Source organism: Carassius auratus, unplaced genomic scaffold, assembly GCF_003368295.1.
Source record: "Carassius auratus strain Wakin unplaced genomic scaffold, ASM336829v1 scaf_tig00012214, whole genome shotgun sequence".
In the NCBI taxonomy this organism is placed as follows: domain Eukaryota; kingdom Metazoa; phylum Chordata; class Actinopteri; order Cypriniformes; family Cyprinidae; genus Carassius; species Carassius auratus.
This window is the reverse complement of record NW_020524271.1, coordinates 1-21,645: the sequence shown is the minus strand read 5'-3', so window position 1 is coordinate 21,645 and position 21,645 is coordinate 1. Positions and strand designations below refer to the sequence as shown.

Sequence of the window (21,645 nt, the reverse complement as noted above, 5' to 3'; positions counted from 1 at the left end):
AACCAGATTTGAACATCTGTACCATAAGCATCTTACTACTCCGATTACTTAATTACTGATTACTTATTACTAATATACTGCTGAACCGTATTTGGTTTCAATTAGTTAAAACATACTTGCATAAAAATAGTCATTACTCTTACTAAACCACCCATACACTTGCTATGCTTCCAGTATTCAGCAAATTAAAACCATAAACTAAAACAAACTATAAAAAAACAAACATTAAAAGACAACTAATTTCTATCTAAATGTACATATAATTCTTGTCCAGCATGTAAAGACTAGTTTAAGTTCAATTAAGTTGTTGTTACCTTTTTAAGATTTTAAGGCTAACAGACTAAATAGAAATCTGTCTCAATGGAAACCGACTCTATAAACAATACTGACTTCATAACATATTTAGCTTTCACGGTAACACTTCTATGACACGGTTAGACGTTCTGCTCTGCTGACAACACCACAAATGAACAATAAAAAAGCCAAATGCACTTTGAATCACGTCTACACTGACTTGTGCTTGTGTGTCCAATGTCACAAGCGTTTTCATGTGCTCTGATTCTGAAGAGTCCCAGCACCTCGAGAGCCCGGCTCAGGGCTTCTCCTTCAGTAAGGTACTTCCAGAAATAAACATTTCCAGGAATCACCACAGAAGCCTCAGGCCTTGCCTTTCCGCTCAGAAACGGTTTTAATAGGAACCCCTCGCCGTAGCACCTTGACATGGATGAAGAGGGTGGCAGGAGACAGACTGGAGCCGTCAGCTTTTAGCAGGTGAACATGACGATAACCTGGAGCACAACACAAACACTGGAATAAATCCATGTGAAACATCTAGTTAAAGCAAGTGTTTTGTCTGTGTTTTATGAAAATCTGGATGAATTAAATTGCAATTTGTGTCCTTTTGAACTTCAGATTTAGGCATTTTTTTAAAAAGTGTTACGTGCTCTAAGCCACAGACTGAGAAGCAGATTTTCACCTCATTTATCTCTCAGTAAACTGGAAACTATTTTTTTTCAGAATTGTGCAAAATCCCACTCCACGCAATTCTTGTTGTACACAACATTGTATTTGTATAACAACTTTCCAAAAACTACTGGAGCTGTTCTGAACACAAAGATTTTTGAGACTATTCTTTATGTGCTTGATAAATAATTCTGTTGCAGTAGATTTTTCAAGCATGGTGTTCAAGCACTTTCTGTAATAGTTATTTAAAAACATTAATTTATATTATTTACAGTACCACAGTGATATTGTGAAATACTATAACAATTTAAAATTATTGTTTTCTGCTCTTATATATTTTAAATGTAATTTATTCCAAATTTTTCAGTATCTTATTCCAGTCTTCAGTGTCACATGATCCTTCAGAAATTCTGATATGCTTCTCATGAAACATTTCATACTATTATAAATGCTGAAAACACTGTGGTTCTTTAATGAACAGAAAGAGCCGCATTTATTTGAAATAGCAGTCTTGTTAACATTCTAAATGTATTCACTGTCACTGATTTATTCAACAAGGATGCATCAAATCGATCAAAAAGTATTCATTTCTTAACATAAATATCTTACTGACCAAAACATTTTTACCAGATGGAGTTGTAAAATTAAAAATTCATTCAGTACTTCCAACACAATTCATGTTTAATATAATATATGTTTTATTAAAACCTCATACTGTGTGATCTGACATACACACACACACACCCGTTCGTAGGCTGGTGAAAGGGATGGTGAACTGGCCAATGAAATCATTCTTGGATTTGTAGTCGTGATCTTCCACCACAAAACGCACCAAGGCCAGTTCAGGCACCTGCAGCTGAAAGTTCACAGTACAGTCCCAACGAGGGTTGAAACCTGCAGGGGGAGACAAACACACACACACACGCACACACACACACACTATATTCAATCCTGACAGGAACACCTCTCATTTCACTGCTAGAATATTTGTTTATCGCACACAAAATAAAACTAATTATACACTTTCATTAATATACTAACCATTAAAACATCACAATTTTAATGTACAGATATTGATTAAACGCTCATACAGCATTACATAACTCTGGATAACTAAATATCTGACCATTGTTGTCGATGCGCTGGGTTTTTGCACGAGCCTTATCGATGGAAACTCCATGGATCTCCACCCAGACCTGTGGGTCCACAATGGAGTTGGGATTGTCTGTGTTGATTTTAGGAAGTTGCTGGGCCGAGATCACCTGCGGGAGAAACAAAACAGCCCACAAGTACAGTAAGAGAGATTTATCACAAAAAGCACATGGGATTCTGGAGCAATATTTACTGTCAGACCATCATGACTAAAAGACTAAAAGAGAAGAGGAGCTTCTGCTAACCCGTATGATAAGCTGTGTGGGTATATGTCCTGGTCCTCCACCCGTGTTCTCAGGGTCAAAGTTAGATTTTGGGTGACGCAGGAAGTCAGGCTTGAGCACATATCCGCAGCGGCCGTTGGGCAGAAAGCGGCCCTGGTTCAGGTCCATCTGCTCTCCTGGGGTCTGGAAGTTCAGAGCCACTGGAGAACAGAGAGAATGACGCGTTCAGGCTTTGGCTGATGTACCTGCAGACATGCAGGAATGAGTTCAGTCGCTCACCCATCTGGCAGCCTCCGTTCCACATGTCCTGGGGGTCGTAGTTGGAGGACTGTAACCTCTGGCCTGATGGGTAAACCCTGCTCAGCTGCCGACTGTTGTGACGAACAAACAGCTTCCCTACAGGACAAAAATATGCACATACATTTTTTTCTGCAATATAGCAGATCAGCATGACAAAATACTACATTATACTATTTGTTAGTACTGATAAATCACTTGTTATTTATATATTATTTAATATTAAGTTGAAATGCTGTTATCTAATTGAAATTCTCATTGACTTTGTGGCAGATACAATACTGTTCAAAAGTAGGATGATTGTTTTTTAACAAATGTAAAACATTTAGTCAGCGAAGATACATTCAATTGATCATAATTGAGAAATTGAAGACATTTATATTGTTACAAAAGATTTATATTTCAAATATATGCTGTTCTTTTGAACTTTCTATTCATCAAAGAATCCTTAAAAATTGTGTTAAGGTTCACACACACAAACAAAACATTGACGGCAATAAGAAACATATGATAATGAGCAGCAAATCTATCAGAATGATTTCAGAGGATCATGTGACACTGAAGACTGGGGCAATGATGCTGAAAATTTGCATCACAAGAATAAATTTGATTTTAAAATTGATTCAAACAGAAAACAATTTTACAATAGTGCTGTTTTTACTGTATTTTTTAATCCAAAAATTCAGTCAATGAAGTCATTACGAGACTTCGCATTAAGCATTAAGAGACTTCTTTCAAAAACATAAACAAAATTTACGGACCCCGACCTTTAAAAGTGTAAATATTGTTTTGATTTACTAAATACATTATACAATCTGATAGTTTCCTCCTATAGTTTCAGTGTACCTAATGTTTCACTGAAGGACAGCGTGACTGATCTTTGACTTTTTTTTTATGCTGAGCTTTTTTTTATGCTGAAATGTGGTGACAACCTAATTATAGAAAATTGACGTGAGATGTATGTAAATTTGTCATGCCGCTGGCTGTCAGTGTTGGCTGGAAGAGCAGTGTCTTTGTTTTGGAAGTTATCGGATAAGCAGCTTATTTATTATAAACCAGCTGGCAGCAGCCTAAGGCAACAAGCCGGTCCAGATAAAAGCAGCAAACAATACAGTTCACAGTAATATGTGAAATATGTTCCTAGAGTAGTGCATTGCTGGGAAATCATGTGCCACATTTATAGTCCCATCCTTCCATCCATCATCCGTCAATCCATCCATCCATCATCCGTCAATCCATCCATCCATCCATCAGTCAATATAGCACTTGTCACATTTGCATTGGTTTTGTTGATTTGGTATATTAATTCTTAAGTGAAAATGTGGCGTAAGCTTTGTCTGCTCATCTCACCTGAGTCTTTGATGAGTTTGAGCGCCTCATTCTCAGAGAAAGAGGACATCATGCTAGGAGGTCTCTGGCAGGCCGTCTCGAAACCACTGAAGGGCACACTCTGACAGTACACCACCAGATCTGACAGCTCTGGACTCAGTTTAGTGCTCACAGACTGCATACGTGTCAAAGTATATGTTGGCATACAAGAAGATTTCAGTGAACATTGAGGCATCGGATGTATTATAAACACACAAATACCATATAGTATATACTGTGCTGTAGCGAATGCATTTACCTGAGCTATAATCACACTCATATGCAGACAATTATCAAACCATACAATCTTCAGATAATTTACAAATCAGTTCCTTGGCTTATAAAGCTATTCATATCTGAACTCACCCTCCCAGGATCTTTTTTTGCAGTAGACTCTTCATCTGAGCTATACGAGAAGCTAGTCCAGCTTTCAGTCTTCCCAGCAGAACTCCTAACTTCTTCCCCTTCAGCAGGATCCGTCCCATCAGCTCCTGCAGTGAACCAGGAACATGGCAGTATTAGAAATGTTCACTGATTTAGAAAATGTTAGCTTTAAAACACTGCTACAGTAAACAATCATTTATTTCAGAGGCTGGAACAGATAGAAACTGTCGAGAGTAAAAGATGGAAAAGAAAGTCATCATAAATATGTTTAGTAAATGGAGTCCAGTATGCTTATAAAAATGTGCACTACAGTACATGAGTGTTGACTTAAATTCATTCCTAGCGCTACACGAGTAGTACTGTAGATGTTTTTACTGATAATCCTCTGGAAGTAAACAGGATGTTTCCAGAAGCGAGAAAGGAAGGGTTAGCAACACCAAGATCTTGGGTTTGATTTCCAGAGAATTTATGGAAGTACGTTTGGAAAAAGTGATTACACACATTCTAAAGTCTGGGTTCAGTAATATTACTAAAATAATATTTTTATTCAGATCAATGGTGACAGTAAAGACCTTTACACTGTTGCAAAAAAAAATCTATTTCAGATAAATGCTTCTCTTTTGAACTTTCTAGTCATCATAGAAAAAAAAAAAAGAAAAAAAAAAATCATGGTTACCACAAAAATATTAAGCAACCCAACCGTTTTCAACGTTCAATTTTTTTTTTTCAATATTAAGGACCAAATCAGCATAATAGAATGAATTATTAAAAATTCAGCATTGCCACCACAGGAATAAATTACATTTTAAAATATATTATAACCGTTTTCTGTTTTAATATATTTTAAAATGTAATTTATTCCTGTGGTGGCAATGCTGAATTTTTCACATGTGAAAGTACACAAATGCTTAAACTACTAAATGCTTGAAACAGTAGTTTGCTGCAGAGTTCACAATACATAGAATGTTTAATTTGGCGTACTGAAAATAAACTACATTTTTAATTCAGCTACACCTGAAAATCTCTTACAGTAACATCTGGAAATTGTATAAATTGTTAAGTCAAGGAAGGGCAAAACTGGAAGCGTGAGTGACCTCAGGTGAGGGCAGGTCTTTGAGGGGCAGGTCATTGAGCGGCTTTCTCAGGAGCTTCTTTCCCAGAATAGAGCGAAGGTGCTGCGCCATGACCGCCTGCTGCTCCACTGAGCAGTGATTCTCCAGGGACAAGATCAGAGGATACGGAGATGTCTTTGGAGAGAGAGACATGGTTATTACAGAGAACCAGTGATTTAAGGGTCAACTAACAAAAATGCAAACCAAAAGACTTCCATCATAGGCTGTTAAGATTCATGTGTCTGCACCTTGAAGGCGTACTGAGCGATGGTCTCAATGACTTCTTTAAAGAGCACTTTGGAGGTGAGTGTGTGTCCGTGGTAGATCATGGGCTCTCCTTTATCACCGTCCCAGCAGTCCAGCTCAACACAGCGACAGCCCTGATGCAGAGCTCTGAAACAAACACAGAACCCATGAGTTTACCCACAAACACAGTATGAACAATAAATATCACCCCAGTATCACCCCAGTGTGTGAATTAGCCTTGTGTGTTGTATCTCATAACACAGAGATTATGTTTTGTACAGCTGCCACTGGTGATCAAATATTTCATGAGGTAAAAGCCTGGATGGAAAATGGGCTTTACAGATTTCGGCAGAATTGGATTACCTTATTGCTGGTCCATAGTGTGTGCACTTAAACATATTAACGGCTCACAGCTCTATTGTACAATTTTTTTTCCAATTCCACAGAATTCTGCAGTTGATAAAGATGTTTTTTTTCTATTTAATCTAACCCTATAAATGATTACTTTAATTGTTGGTTTACAAAAAATATCTAAAATAAAATATAATAAATAAAAATATAAATATAATTAAATTAAATTGTTGGTTTATCCTAGTCAAGTTTATTTAAGCAACGATTAAGCAATTCAGATTTTCTACTTCAAGTTATTTTGGATGTTACCACATGAATAATTATTAGGTTTCCCTGAAAATATTTTCTTTACGTTGCAAAATAATGATAGGTCATTTTTTCATAGCTTAAATACTTTTTCATAAGTCATGCTTTTATTTTTTTTTACTATTCATAGGTTTGGGGACACATATTTATCAAAGAATCCCCCCAAAAAGCAACTGCTCTTACAAAAACATTAAGCAGCACAACTGTTTTAAACATTGTTAGTAATAAGAAATGTTTCTTGAGATGCAAATCAGCATATTCGAATGATTTCTGAAAGATCATGTGACACTTAAGACTGGATAAATGACTCTTTAAAAATATATAAAATAGAAAACATTTTAAATTGTAATAACATTTCTTAATATTACTGTTTTTACTGTGTGTTTGATAAAATAAATGCAGTCATACAGCCAGAGTTTAGCGTTAAAATAGTACTATCAGGATTTACTAAAGACGCGCTGTAAAGAGTTAGCACTGAAAAGGGGTGGACAGTTATATTGCGCCAGACCTTATTGAATATGCATTTGTAGGAGTTTCCCTTTCAGACACAAAATTCATGGGAGGATAGTATTTAAATCAATCACGCAACACAATTTACTAACAGTTGCGCTCATCAAATGACTGGTATTTGCGCCATTATGTAATGCCCGAAAAAGCATGTTTTAAAGAAGGGTTAATTTGGGCTGCTCTTGGTAGATTGCACTGGTCATTATAAAAAACGTGATGCATCTGTTGTCTTTAATTTGTGATTGTCAGTAAATCACATGAAGAATCTTTCTCTCCCATCAGCACTTTTATGGAATTGTGTTCTAATGCTAATTTACCCTGTTTAGTAAACCCTGCCCATAAAGAGCAAGAGAGATTTACTTTAAACTGTGGTGCTGGAGGCAGATTATAATATGCAGTTGGGTGGGTGTTGTACCTGATATAAGGCTCGGTGCTGCTGGCGCTGGTCACCTGGTCTTTGGTGAGGTATGTATTATGAGAAGAAGAGATGTAGTAGTGCGCCAGCGGTTGGCTCATGTCCTGATGCACATGAGCGTGATCCGGGTTAAACACATCATTCTCTTTCGAGAGCATGTACATGGTGAAACCGTTCTGGGTCATGAACAGATTCTTCCGGGCTGAGGGTCAAACGTTAACATGGTTAAACACAACCTTCAGTAGAGCTGGATAAGAAAATGTTTAATACAGACTTTTTTTATCCTATTATTGTATCACTAATGTATTACTCTCAGTTCTAGTAAGAGCAGAAAGGAATAACCAAGGTTAGTCAGGTATTTGACACAATAGCCATTGACACAATACTGAGCTATGCACTCACACTAGTTCTTGGAAATGGACGGGTGTGGTTTTTTCAGTTTACTGTTGGACCTACGCTCCAGTTTTCAATAGGCTGGATATTTAACATCATTAGATCACACAATGACAAACTAAAAACCAGTTCTGAGTTGGCCTTTGTGCCATTTTTACTGACAGTATATTAACAGTAGAGGAGAACAGCAAGGGAAATGTGAGTTAGATCTGAACTGACACTGCCCACATGAGCACCATCGGTCGACTGCTAGACAACACCTATGACAAATAACTCCTTTTGTTGCGACTCTAACAGTTGATGTTTGTTTCTCAAATTAAAGTACAGGGCTCAAAAATAAGATTTTTTTTTTTTTTTCTGCTGGGTCAGATTTGTACTAGCACTGTTTAATCCCCATAAAAATGTTATGGCCAAAATTATTATTTACTTTTATTTTGTTTTAATAATATATTATATAATTATATTATATATTATATATTAGATATATATATATATATATATATATATATATATATATATATATATATATATATATATTGATCGTGTGACTGAAGCCTGCTGAAAATTCAGCTTTGAAATCGCATGAATAAATAACATCTCAAAAAAGAAAACAGTTATTTTAAATTGAAATAATATTTCACAATATTCCTGTTTTACTGTATTTTGGATCAAACAAATGCAGCCTTTGGTAAGCATTGCTGGAGACTTCCATCAAAAAATCTTACTGATCTCTATGGAATAATTTTTTTTTTTTATGTATGTCGTAATACATGCGTAAGTATACATACCATATAAATACAAATATTTCTGATTCAGCATTACAAGAGATATAAAAATAATTTTTAAAAAGAAAAAGTGGAATGCATTCTGGGAAGTCTTGTTTATGCAAGTAAGTATATAAATATTGTGAATGTTGTTGTCTACTCACCTGGATGAATACACTGTAAAAGTAAAGTATAAAATATCTAAAGGTATAAATAAAGTTTCTACAACACCACAAACTTTTAAAGAGTTATATATATGATGGCTGTGTACCCCAGTCGTTGAGCTCATAGGTGTGGATAAGAGTCTTTGCATGGGCCAGTGATGCGTCTTCGCCCTGGTCCCCGAGAAAATCCCTCAGCTCCATGGTGGTGAGTACACAACCATTACTGGAATAATGCCTGAACACCGCGTCCAATTCTGGCCTGCGCATCAGCTCACGGCAGAACTCCTCTATCTCCACGTGATCCAGCCGGCCATCACCAGAGCGATCACACTTCTACAGACAAGAGGAGGAATAAAAGAGAGAGACATTGCTTGAGGCTTCACTTAAATGAAATTATTTTAGTTTATATGACAGCTGTTGCCACTCGCACATTTATCTCTCACACGAACCTTAAAGAGTGTACGTGCATACTGTTCGTTCAGGTCAATGTTGATCAGCTGTAGCAGATGTTTCACCTCATCGTAGCTCATCTTCCCATCCTGGTTCTGATCCGCACATCTCAGATAGCCACGAATCCAAGTGTCCACAGTTAAGGAAAACTAAACAAACCAATAACACGCATACACAACATGCGGCCAGCCATATGAAAAATCTCTCTGCTAATTACAAATATAACGTAATTACTCTTTTTGTGCAAAGAATGTTTCTTGTAGCTTCATGACATTATGGTTGAACCACTGATGTCACATGGACTATTTTAACGATGTTCTTACTATCTAATGGATTTGTGTCTATTTGCAGTTAAGAAATTACTAGCACTTTCTCTCTGCAGATATGGCTTTAAGGATATTGGTCCAGCTTTTCTTTCTGGCTCATGTTGGAAACACGGTCCTTAAGTGTGCGCAGGCCTCGAACCCAGCGCTCTGCTTCATCCTGTGTAGAGCAGCACAGATCCAGGCTTTTCCTTCCTCCACGGAAGACCACAGTGAAGCAGTGGGTTTCTGGAACCAGACCTACCATTCGTCGCAGACACTCCGACTGACAGCCCTCCCGCACACACTCCACCTCAGTCACACAGACTGACAGAAAGAACCCACACACACACAAATGGGTAATTGGACCATCGTTCCTAATAATAATTTACATAATCAGTTACTTAAATGTGAAAAAGTTTAATGTATGCACAATTAGTGACTGCAAGAACTGCAAAAAATAAACAGTTTTAAACACCAGTTTGGCCACATAAAACACATTTCTAGGATGCCTGGGGTGGTTGCTGGGCTGATTCTAGCATGACTAGCATGTTGTTAACATATTTTAAGCATGTTGCTAGCATGATAAGCATGTTAATGGCATGTTTCTAACATGGTTCGCATGTTCCTAGCATAATTATTAAGCTACTAGCACGTTTCTAGCATGATTGGTGTGTTACTGGCATGTTGTTAACATAACTAGCAAGTTACTAACATGTTGCTGGTATTATTCTAGCATGATTATATTTTTACTATTATAATGTTAGCATTTTGTTAGCATAATTTACAAGTTACAAGCATGTTTCTAACACGATTAGCATGTTATTAGCATGTTGTTAGCATGATTAGCACGTTACTAGCATAATGCATTTTTCTAGCATTATGTTCAAGCCAGCTTACTAAAAACTAAACTAAAAGCAACTTAAAACACTAAATTAAACTAGCAAAATTAAAAAGTAAATATATTAATCTATAAACAAAATTAAACAAAAATGAATAAACTAAAACACACTCTTAGCTGTATCATTCAAAGGACACTCCAAATGATATAAACTAAGCTAAGATAAACTACTTGAATAAACAAAAACAATTAAAAAGTAAACATATTAATCTAATCAAAATTAAACAAAATAAATAAACTAAAAGCAACTCTTAGGTGTATCATTCAAAGGACACTTCAAAGGATATAATCTAAGCTGAGATAAACTACTTGAATAAACAAAAACAATTTATATTTATTAAAATTAAAAATAAAACTAAACTTAAATTAAAGAGCCACACAGATGGGAAATCAAAAATTACCTGTATTACAGTGTATGATGTAGCTGTCCATCAGTGTAAACAATGTGCAAAGTAATTAAACCAAAAAGTACACGATTTATAAAGTTATTGGCTTCTAAAGTAAGGGAAAGGACTCTGAATCGCTGAAACGAGTCGTTATTGATTTCAAATCTTTTGCCCATCTCTATGTATGTCACTAGGAGCACTTTGCATAATAGTCTCCGCCTACCGTCTTGAGAGAAACGGAACTCTGACCTGCCCCACCCCCCACACAGACGCTCTGGTTGGTGTGAGAGCATCATGTCGAGGAAACAGTGTGTTTTTAATTGTAAAGGAAAGTTTGTTTTATTTTCACTGCCAAAGAATGAAGATCAGAAGAACCAATGGCTAAAATTCATTTTTACCACCATACAAGAGCAGTACAACAAATCCTTGTTGTGTTCACAACATTTCACTGATGGTTTTCTAATCTCGGTGAGTACAAGGCAGGATTTTCAAAGCGTTTGGCCATAAACGCGAAGTATGATTATGAAGTTATGTGTCTGTTTTCTCCCGAGCGTCTTATCAGTATGTGTGCTGTCTGCAGCCTTTCTCTGCGCTGATCGTCATGTACAAACACAACATTAAAATGAAGTGTAACTCTGTGAATACTCAACGAAGAGACATGAGAGAGATATCTATAGAAAGCTTGACATGTCTACTTTGAAACTAAAACAAAATATAAAATATAATAAAATATTCTGTGATAAAGTAATCAATATGAAAACAACAATGTCTGTTTTTCATGTCTCCCTTCGTGACCACGCCCCTCGCTGAACGTGCTATTCAGATTCAAACTGAAGCGCGCGGCTTGAATACACCCACACAGAAGAAAAAGCAGCGAGACTGTTCAAGTTTTTTATTTTACTGTTTGCTTCAAACATAAAAAAAAAGCCCAAACATACTGCCTGTGTGTAGACTACCAGGCACTAAATAAGTGCACCATCTGTATCTGACTAGTATACTTTTGTGATGGGCAAGGACATAAAGGAAATGCTCCAGTACCTGGCTAAGGTCTTTGACTAGTCTACGCCTGGCCAACCTGAAAATGAAACCACCAAGTGTTGTGTCTTCCACCGCCAGGTAGTCGAACTGAGCCACATCGTCTCAGAGCATGGTGTAGCTACAGAGTCTTGTCAAGTAGGGGTAGTACAACCTACCATCACTGCCAGTACTTATTTATTCTCTGGGTGGACTACTGACGAACTGCGTACTGCCCAAGCCGCTGACTCTGATATTGCTCCCATCAAGAGGTGGATGTAGGAAAGCATGGAACGATTCTCCTGGGAAGATGGGTCACCCTACGTGTCGGCAAAGTAAGCATACTGGAGTCCGTGGCAAACACTGTACCTAAAGGATGGCATTCTGTTACAACGTTACTACCTGAATGAGGGCCCTGAGCTTTACCCCAAGATTATCCTGCCGCAAGTTTTAAGGAAAAATGTCATGCACCAGATGCACGAGTGGACATTTCCTTGTGGAGCAAAAGCTGTCCTGGCTGCAGAACAGGTATTATTGGTACAAAATACGAGAAAATGTTTCACTTTGGTGTCACACATGCACCAGCTGCGTTGCAAAGGCTCGACAATTAAATAGGCCTCAGGCACCCATGGGTACCGTGTGAGTGGGTGCCCCCATGGAAAGGATTGCTGTTGATTTGATGGGCCCCATAAATTAAACAGATCGATTCAATCATTACATTCTCGTAGTGCAACATTTTTTTCACCAAATGGGTGGAAGCATACCCCCTGCCCAACGACCAGGCTGTCACTGTGGCAGATGTTATAGTTGCTGAATGTGTCTGCTGTTATGGAGCACCCCTTAGTCTCTACAGTGACCAGGGCACCAATTTTGAATGGGAGGTCTTCAAAACAATGTGTGAGCTGCTCGATGTAGACAAGACCCATACAACTACCTTCCGACCTCAGTCAGACGGGCAGGTCAAGCAATTTAATGCCACTCTATAAAACATCCTAGCCACAACCTCTGAACAATGTCACTGGAAATAGGATCTGATGGTTCCCTATGCGGTGATGGCCTACAGAGCGACCAAACACAGTTCGACTGGATTTACCCCAAATACTATGCGCTTTGGCCGGGAGATAATTGACCTGGTCGCAGGAAACCCCCTCAGACACACATTGACTCAATCATTCCCCAATATGTAGTTAAGATGAGAGAAAGGTTAGAGTTGGCACATCAAGTTGCAAGGCATGCACTAGGCCAATCGGTGGAAAGTGCTAAAAAGCAGTACGACAAGAGAGCAGCCAGGAAACGTACATGTCAGTGATGAAAAAAAGAGAAATAAATAATGTTTTGTTGGGAATTTGTTATTGTTCTATAATTGTAAAAAAAAGCTGTTGGGGGGAGCTGTTGCAGCTTGCATTGTGAACCTGACAACACAAGAATGAGTAAAAAAAATGGCATGCATTGGTGACTTTGTCTGTCTCTTCCTTTGCATGAGCATGAACTGATGAGCTGTTGCGCTGCCGCCGGGAGTCGCTGAAGTGGGTAAAGTAACATGAAAGCACAGGGTCTACAGGTGGACGTCATCCAGCCACAGCAGACGAAAAGAGGAAGAGGCAACCCAGGGGAAACTGCCGTGGAGCGGACTGTGTGGAGCGACTGAAAAGTTTCAAATAAAAAAGAATGGCAACTGTGATGCATCCTCTGAACTTCCCTAATGTTACACTGTCTGTTTATTCTGGAGAACATGGATGGACAATAAAGGAACTTTATCATCACAGGTTTGGCTATATTTTTACCTTTCTATTTCGAGAAAGGTCCATAAACGGTGGATCTCTTTTGTTGAAGTCACTCATGGTGTTAAAAAAAACAGTTTTTGTTCATTTTCTTGTTGAATGCCTTTGTACAGGGGAAATGTATGCACAGTTTTGTTAAGGTCTACATAAGTGTTGATATAAACTGCAAAGTACATGGTTGGTTCAGACTATACCTTTAAATTAGTTATAATATAAATAGAGTCCACAATCCCATTAACAGAACTAAGATTTTGTCAAATTAAAAAAAGATAAGGTTCAAGTGGCATTTCTTCAAGAGACTCATTTGAATCAGACTGAACACTCCAAATTGGCACGAAATGGATATAAATATGTATTTTCTTTCATTCCATGTTTCTGGCAGGAGGAGGGGAGTTACTATTTTAATATCAAACAAGCTTAGATATGACCATCAGACTGAAATAAGAGATAAAGAAGGTTGTTACATTTTAATTAAAGGACAAATTGAAGGTGCTCCATTTATATTCATAAATGTTTATGTTCCTCCAGGTAGCAAATTTAAATTCTATCAAAAAACCTTTAATATCATTCAGCTGAAGCACAAGGAAGGTTCTTTTTTAGGGGAAATTTGAATAAGAAATCAATGAGTTACATTATGTGGAAATAGAGAAGAATCTCGCATTTCTAAATCAAAACTATCATGAAGCTGGGAGTAGGTCATTAAAACTCATTTCATTTAGGCTTTGACAAGTTGATCAACAAGTTACAATCTACAATATCAGAGATCCTAAAACAAAAAACAAAGGTTTACAGGGGAATGGTATTAAAAATTTAAGGAACAACTTGTCCCTATCTTTCTTCCTGCCTGTAATACAGCACTTCATGGAAAGGGAATCCTTAACTCGTGGAATGAGGCAATCATCTCCCCTATTCCAAGGGAAGCAAAAGACTAATTAGATTGTGGCTCATATCGGCCCATTTCAGACTTGAATGTTGACTATAATACAGCATTATTGGCTAGGGGAATAGAAAGAGTTAATTCATAATGACCAGAAAGGGTTCATTTTACAGAGACAAACTCGGGATAATTTCGGATGCACGCTACACATATTAAAACATATTAAAGAGAGTAACATACAAGCAATGATATGGAGTCTTGGTGTGGAAAAAGCCTTTGACTTGGTCATATCTTTACATAGTTTTAGAACATTTTGGTTTTCATAAAAATATCCTTAAAGCCATACAGTTATTAAATTCCAGACCACAAGCTAGAATTAAAGTGAATGGTAGTTTGGCAAATTTTGGTAATCTAGAAAGAGACACGAGACAAGGGTGCCCTCTTTCTCTCTCCCATCCCACCCCTGCACCCTTTTCACACTATACATTGAACTCCTTAGTCGGTGGATTTGCCAGAATCATATTAGGTGGATAAAGATGGGTGAGGAAGAACATAAAAGTGCATTATTTGCTGATGATGTTTTAATATATTTGAGAGACACTGAGATATAATTTTTAACCCTTATGTACCCTTTAGATACACTTTTTTCCATCAGGATACAAAGCAAATCACACACACACAAAAAAAACTAAATATTACAGTTGTTTAGATACTTTCAAATAAAACACTACTTTAATTCAAAAGTGAACAAGATTGGGGATTGGGCGAAGAATGATTTAGTGAAGATATTCCTATTGGCATATAGGGCTAATACTATTAGTAAAAGTAATCTCCAAATTGCATCAGTTTTCTAAATTACAAATCAGATTCTACTTCATATGTCTGTACTAAAAGGGAGAAGGAAGTAAATGTTATTATAACAGAAGAACATTAAAACATGTTAATCCAAATGAGAAACCACAGGCTCACATCATAGGAGGTTATTTGCATGATTTTTTGTTTTTACATTCGCTGCCCAAAAGAGCCATAGTGAAATAGGATCTAGGTGTTGGAGACGCTGTAATTTAGAAGTTTATTTTCTCCTTCTTGTATATAATTCAGGTTCTGTAAGTATAACAAAAATTAAAATTAAAATTAAAAAATAAATAATAATAATTTTAACAAAATTAAAATGAGCCAAAATAAATGCTTTAAATTCTGATGATAAACACATAAATGAATGATAAATAAGCAACAAGGACACGTAAAATTATTTAAAGTCCATGTAAAAAGGAGGTCAAATTTTGGCTCTTGTAAAATATGACCTGTGCAACACAGTGCCAAAAGCATTCATAATGTACTCCTAAAACTAGGGGTGTCACGATTCTCCAAATCCTCGATTCGATTGCATTTTCGATTCTAAGGTCACGGTTCGATTCGATTCTCGATTTTTACATTTATTCTCTTTAAAGCACAGATTGTCATTTTTTCAAACTAGACTTTTATGTAATATAATATCTGACCTTTGTTTGCAATGTACCACATTACACTGTCAAATTTAAAACTTTTATTAACTACATAATGTAACAATAACTTATATCTTTAGTCAATTGAAAACTTAAAATAAACTGCCATCCAGTTTCTGTTTTGTAAGTGCAGTCACAAAAGATGACATTCAAGTTCACAACAAAACAAAAGATTAAAGATAAAACACTTGTTAAACACTTCACTGTCATTCATTTAGATTTATTTATTTATATATATATATATATATATATATATATATATATATATATGTATGTATGTACAGTATGTGTGTGTGTGCATCATTACAGTCTGTAAAATATGTGTATCTCTTATTACAAGACTGCAATCACTAGCAATCAGAAGAATTCCAGTTAATCAAGTATCTACAAAAGATCCACTCTATAAACAATGCATTAAATTACATTAAAGACAAAAATAAATTAAACAAGCAAAAGAAATGATTACTCGCATGTATCTGGTCCACTGATGAAGTCATGGGTCAAGTCAAGTGAATTATTACTCATTTTCTAACAGGCGTCGAATACTGACTTTAGGAAAAGGGGAATAACCACTGACATTTGAGATAACAACTAAAACAGCAAGCCCCGCCCCACGACTGACAAAAATAAAATTGTTCGCGCGAGCAGAAGTGAGATGATCGAGCGCGAGGATGTGGGGAATGAGCATGCGCGCGCGAGGGCTTGTATTGCGCGCAGAGTACATGTCACGCGAGAGTTTGAAATGAGCTCGCGGGCTCCCGTTTCTTCGCATCCGATTCATAGACAGTAAAAGAAATGGACACAGCGACCCCACTGGAATTCAATTGAGACAAATGAAGCCCAGTTTTAGCGTTTTTTAGCACTTCCGTTTCTGACGCGCAGACTCAAACGAAGCTTGACGACGTCATCAACCTGTCTGGCAGATGTAAATCTTCTAGTAGCTGTGCGTGCAAACTGCCATCGTTAATCTTGCAGAGACGGCGAGCTTGAGCGGGGAGTTCTTTGTCGTGAGTGAGCAGGAGTAAGTATTCTGATTAATTATTTTGTATAGTATTTTAAAATGTAACGCCAGTACGCCATATTAAGTTAATTGCCTGCGAGCTTCTCCTCCTGTCTGTACGGTAATGCGACAGAGAGACGAGTGGTTATGACGCAATCGTTAGCCTATTTTTTACAAAAACTGTTTATACGGGGCCATAATGTAACATAGAAGGTAATGGAGCCCTTTATACATTGTCGTGTATCTTTAGAAATAAATAATGGACAAAACAGAGTCTTTAAACGCCTCAGATGTAAAGTTATTCGCTGTCAAAGTGACGCCAAAATGAATGGGAGTCAATGGGAATTGCTAACGCAAGTGAAGTTCTGCTAAAAGATGGCAGCCCCCACCCGACTTCAACTTCCCGGTCGAGTTCCTTGCCCCTTGATCCGATCAGTTTTCCTCTCGCGGAAGCCATATAGCGCGCGCGCCAGCATCAGTTGAATGCTCGGTTATTTTTGTCATTGATTTGCCATCATACAACATGGGGGCGTGGCAGCATCGACGATTCCATTTTTTAATTCGAAGTTCGAGACTGTGACTTAATTTCGATCGATTTCGATTTAAAATCGAAATCGTGACACCCCTACCTAAAACACACACACACACACACACACACCCATATAAACCCACTTGACAGCCAAGCTGAGGCTTTGGACAGGCAATCATTTTACCAATTACGAAATGCTATTGCTAATACAGTGACAATCAAATATAATATAGCTCTGTGTATTACATGGACTTTCCTTCTCCTCCATCATTTTACAGTAAGTGTTCACTTTAAGTCAGCTACAATGAGGAATTGTAGAGAGTAGTTGCAACAATAACGTCTTTGACCTGTAGAAACCCTACGCTACAAATAAACAAAGAGACATGCAGAGACACAAGGCAAGACAAACACATGCTCTTTTAAATGGCAAAGACTCTCTGCCCACTTCCAAACACTGACAAACATGCATTCATAATTCTTGTGTATACGGAGAAGAAGAGTGTTCATTTTAACAGCGTACGTGTGCAGAGACATGTGCAGTGAATGGGTGTTTATTACGCCACTGGCATTCCTCACTAATGCCCGCTGCATAGATGCACAGGAGCATGAAGTCTCCAGAGATCCAGCCCTGCATGAGGAGCTCCTGCCTACCAGCACAACGACACCTGCACAGACTCATCTCCCAAGCAGACCTGCATCATTTAGTGCAGGCTATTTGACACTTATGCCATAACCATGTGTCTTCTATCTTTATCTACATTAATAAATAGCCAAAATAACAAAGGGATAAAGTGATGCATGCTGAAATGTCACCTGCACAAACACTTAATTGTGAATTTGCAAGCACACACCACACACACACACACACACACAGTCATTTAATATTTGGACTATGTTTAATCCCTCAAGTGTGTGGCAGGCCGTGAGGTTTGAGAGGCATGCTGGGATTGGACAGGAGCAGCTGAGCCTGCATTCCTTAAGCCAGTGTGACGCAACACAAGACAGAAACAGAGAGAGGTTGTCTCATCTACTGCAGCTCACTGAGTCGAGCAGGACAAACTAAAGTGTCTGGTTTATGAGCATTTTCAAGTCAGCTTCATGCTACTTTACCATTTGATAGTTTGGGGTCAGTAACACTGTCAATGTCAACCTTATACTCACCTACAAATACTTTTTATTTTGAATAATGATTAACTACCATGTGAACACACATACTAGTAAATGTATATGACTTTCAAAATCACTCATCTAACAATATTCTCCCAAATATTGTCGCATCTAGTCTAACAGAGAGTGTACCGAACAAACGGTTTCATTCTGAACAATGTTTGTCAAGAGTGAAGCAATTATTGCACTACATATTGAATTCTGGCATATCAAAGAACTTGCATAAATTCATATGTTTAAACTCTTGCTTTACTAAAGGAGATGATTGACAGGTGAGTGGACGGTCTTTTGATGTTGTCTACGGCGCATCAAGATTTATGTATACACTACAAAAGCAGCATTTGGGAGAGTCAAAGAAACAACAAAGCACCAATGTGTTCCAATTACAATGAAAACATCAATTATTACAATGATATTACATAACCAAACATCTTACATCAGACAAATCACATAAGAGATTACTAGCACTACTGTGTGATTATTAATCACACTGAGTCACATGATTAGTTAGAAGTTCACTTTAGTCCTCAGGGTCTCATCAGAGGTCATCAGAATGACCCATAAATTCCCGCTATAGGAGCAGGATTATTCATCAACACATGACCTGGACTTTTTACTGTACAGCTGCATCATGTGTATATTGAAACTTTGCATGTTTCAAAATGACTACAATAGATAAACAGAAATATTAATCAATTCACATGTCTATATTATTACACAAAGGACATAGTTGACACAGCCCATTTGAATCTGATTTGGGAGTGATTTTAGGATTTAAGTCTAAAGATTGTTAAACTCCTTGTCTTGTGGGACAAACTTTTCCTATTTTAAGAGAAGGCCAGTCACAAGTTTGAATTTGGCTTTGAGTTTTTTTTTAATCAATATTTTGTTGCATTTTAAGTTGTATACCCTCAGATATCTCTATGTTTTCAGCAAATGTAAAGAGATCACATAAGCAAAGATTTCTGAGGGTAATGACAGCGATATTTCAGAGAGCAGAGAAAATGATAGAGGGGCTGAAGGCTCCCTGATTAGGTTCAACCAACGCCTGTGGTCTAACGAGAGAAACAACATTCCCATGCTCCAGTGAAGTCCCATGAATGGGATTATCAATCCATTTGAAAGAGTATAAATGAGATTAACAGCTAGAGGTTAGAGATGATAGAGCAGCTCACATCCCATAATGTCTCCTATCACAGACGAATCTGTGGTATGTTTTCCATAATGCTAGGAACAAAGGTTGGATTTGTGTGATTAAAAGATGATGATCAAACACCAGAAAAACAGGTGAAAGTAACAGATTGAGACAATGAACTGACAATGAATTGTCCCACGACACTTCTGTTCAACGTAAGCACCAAATCTGCTGGTCTGAAATCATTTAAAGTGAGTTGAGACAGTTCAGGATCATAATCATGGTATTCAATGATTATAAATATTTCTAGTTTAATTTCCTGGCTTTGCTTTGATGTTGTGAAACAAGCCACACGAAAGTAGGAAATTAAACTGGAGAGAAGCTGAGGGCCTGAGCTTTTAGTCTATATAGACAAACACACCACCAGACATGTATTCATGAGTTCAGACATATGCACACAAAACCTTACGGGGTTTTCTGTTTGCTGTTGCATTGATTTGGAAAGTCCTGTCCCATTCATCAACAATGGCCAATTGGTCAAAGGTGAGTGGTTTACAATGGGAAAAAAGCCTGGTACTGGATCCCCATCATACTACTCTAAGACTAAAATAATGATTGCATTATTATACAAAATAATTATTATTATATACACAATCTAAAAGAAAATAATATATAGTGATGGCACCTGTAATGACTCATCATTGTATTACCTTTCTGCATCATAAGTAGTGCTGTATTTAGACATTTCGATAACATCATCTGAAAATCCTTCCCTTGTTTGCCCTGTGATTAATTGGGTCAGTGCTACAGTGTGTTCCTCTAGGGTGTGAAAGTATGATTCCTTGATCTGATTAGTTGTGAAAATTATGTTTCCATACTGCTACTGAGTCCACTATCATATCTTTTTAATCACATGTTAAGTTCTGGCATCATGGCACCTTCGTCACAGTGATAGTGTCACTGGCACCCATGAAGGTATAAAGTCATTTACAAATCATCTACTGGACTGTGAGAAAAACAAATACATTGTTGCTGTCTATGGAGGATCAGAAAGCTCTCGTATTTCCTCAAAAATATCTTGATTTGTGTTCTGAAGATGAACCAAGGTCTTACGGCTTTGGGACGACATGAGGGTGAGTCATTAATGACAGAGTTTTCATTTTTGGGTGAACAAACCCTTTAAACCTCCGTCTGTGTCAGCACACTTGTGAGAACAAATTCTTTAGACAAAACCTTGTGAAGAATGCTATCTTTACTGAACTGTATCCCAACTATACAAAACTGCATTTTGTTTTTTGTGTGTGATTCATGAAACAGAAAATGATCCATTGTAGAGATGGAAGCTCAAAATGTAGAAACTAAATATCTTGCTGAAAAGCCCTCGGGAGCTCAGCTGATTTCTGGACTCGCAAATGCTGTGCAGAAAGCTGAATTTTGATATTTGCTTTTGGATGTAGCTCAGCCACAGATGATTTACTCACATGTCTGCTGTTTTTTGCTTTTGCGGGAGGCTTTGCTGGACTCACACCACACCGTCACACAGTCCTCCAGAAGCTTCAGGCTCCTGTCTTTCCGCCAACGCTGAGATCGAACCTTTATCATCTTTGACCCCTGCAGCATCAGCTGCACATCTTCATCGTCCAGAACACCTATGACACATACACATACATCATTTTTAAAATATGAGCACCTCCTGTTCTTTCTAAATGTTTTCCAGTCTGTCCAGCACCTGCTGCTGCATGCAGTAAATCTGAAGTGTCAAGTCTCTAAGAGGTACACACATACTATAATTCACTTATATTGTGCCGTCCCAAGTTCGGTCTCATATTCACAAAGTATATATGCCAGAGACTAACACTTCCCGGCACTGAGTCATACACCGTTTTAATATTTCATTCAAAACATGGACCAAAACCAACTCCTTACTCAGGCATCTTCCAAAATAATATATA

At 37.5% G+C, this 21,645-nt stretch overlaps 1 pseudogene; it reads right to left on the bottom strand.

Annotated features, from left to right (window-relative positions):
• Positions 1-601: 601 nt before the first annotated feature.
• Positions 602-21,422, bottom strand: LOC113073469 (1-phosphatidylinositol 4,5-bisphosphate phosphodiesterase delta-3-A-like; annotated as a pseudogene).
• Between the last annotated feature and the right edge of the window lie 223 nt (positions 21,423-21,645).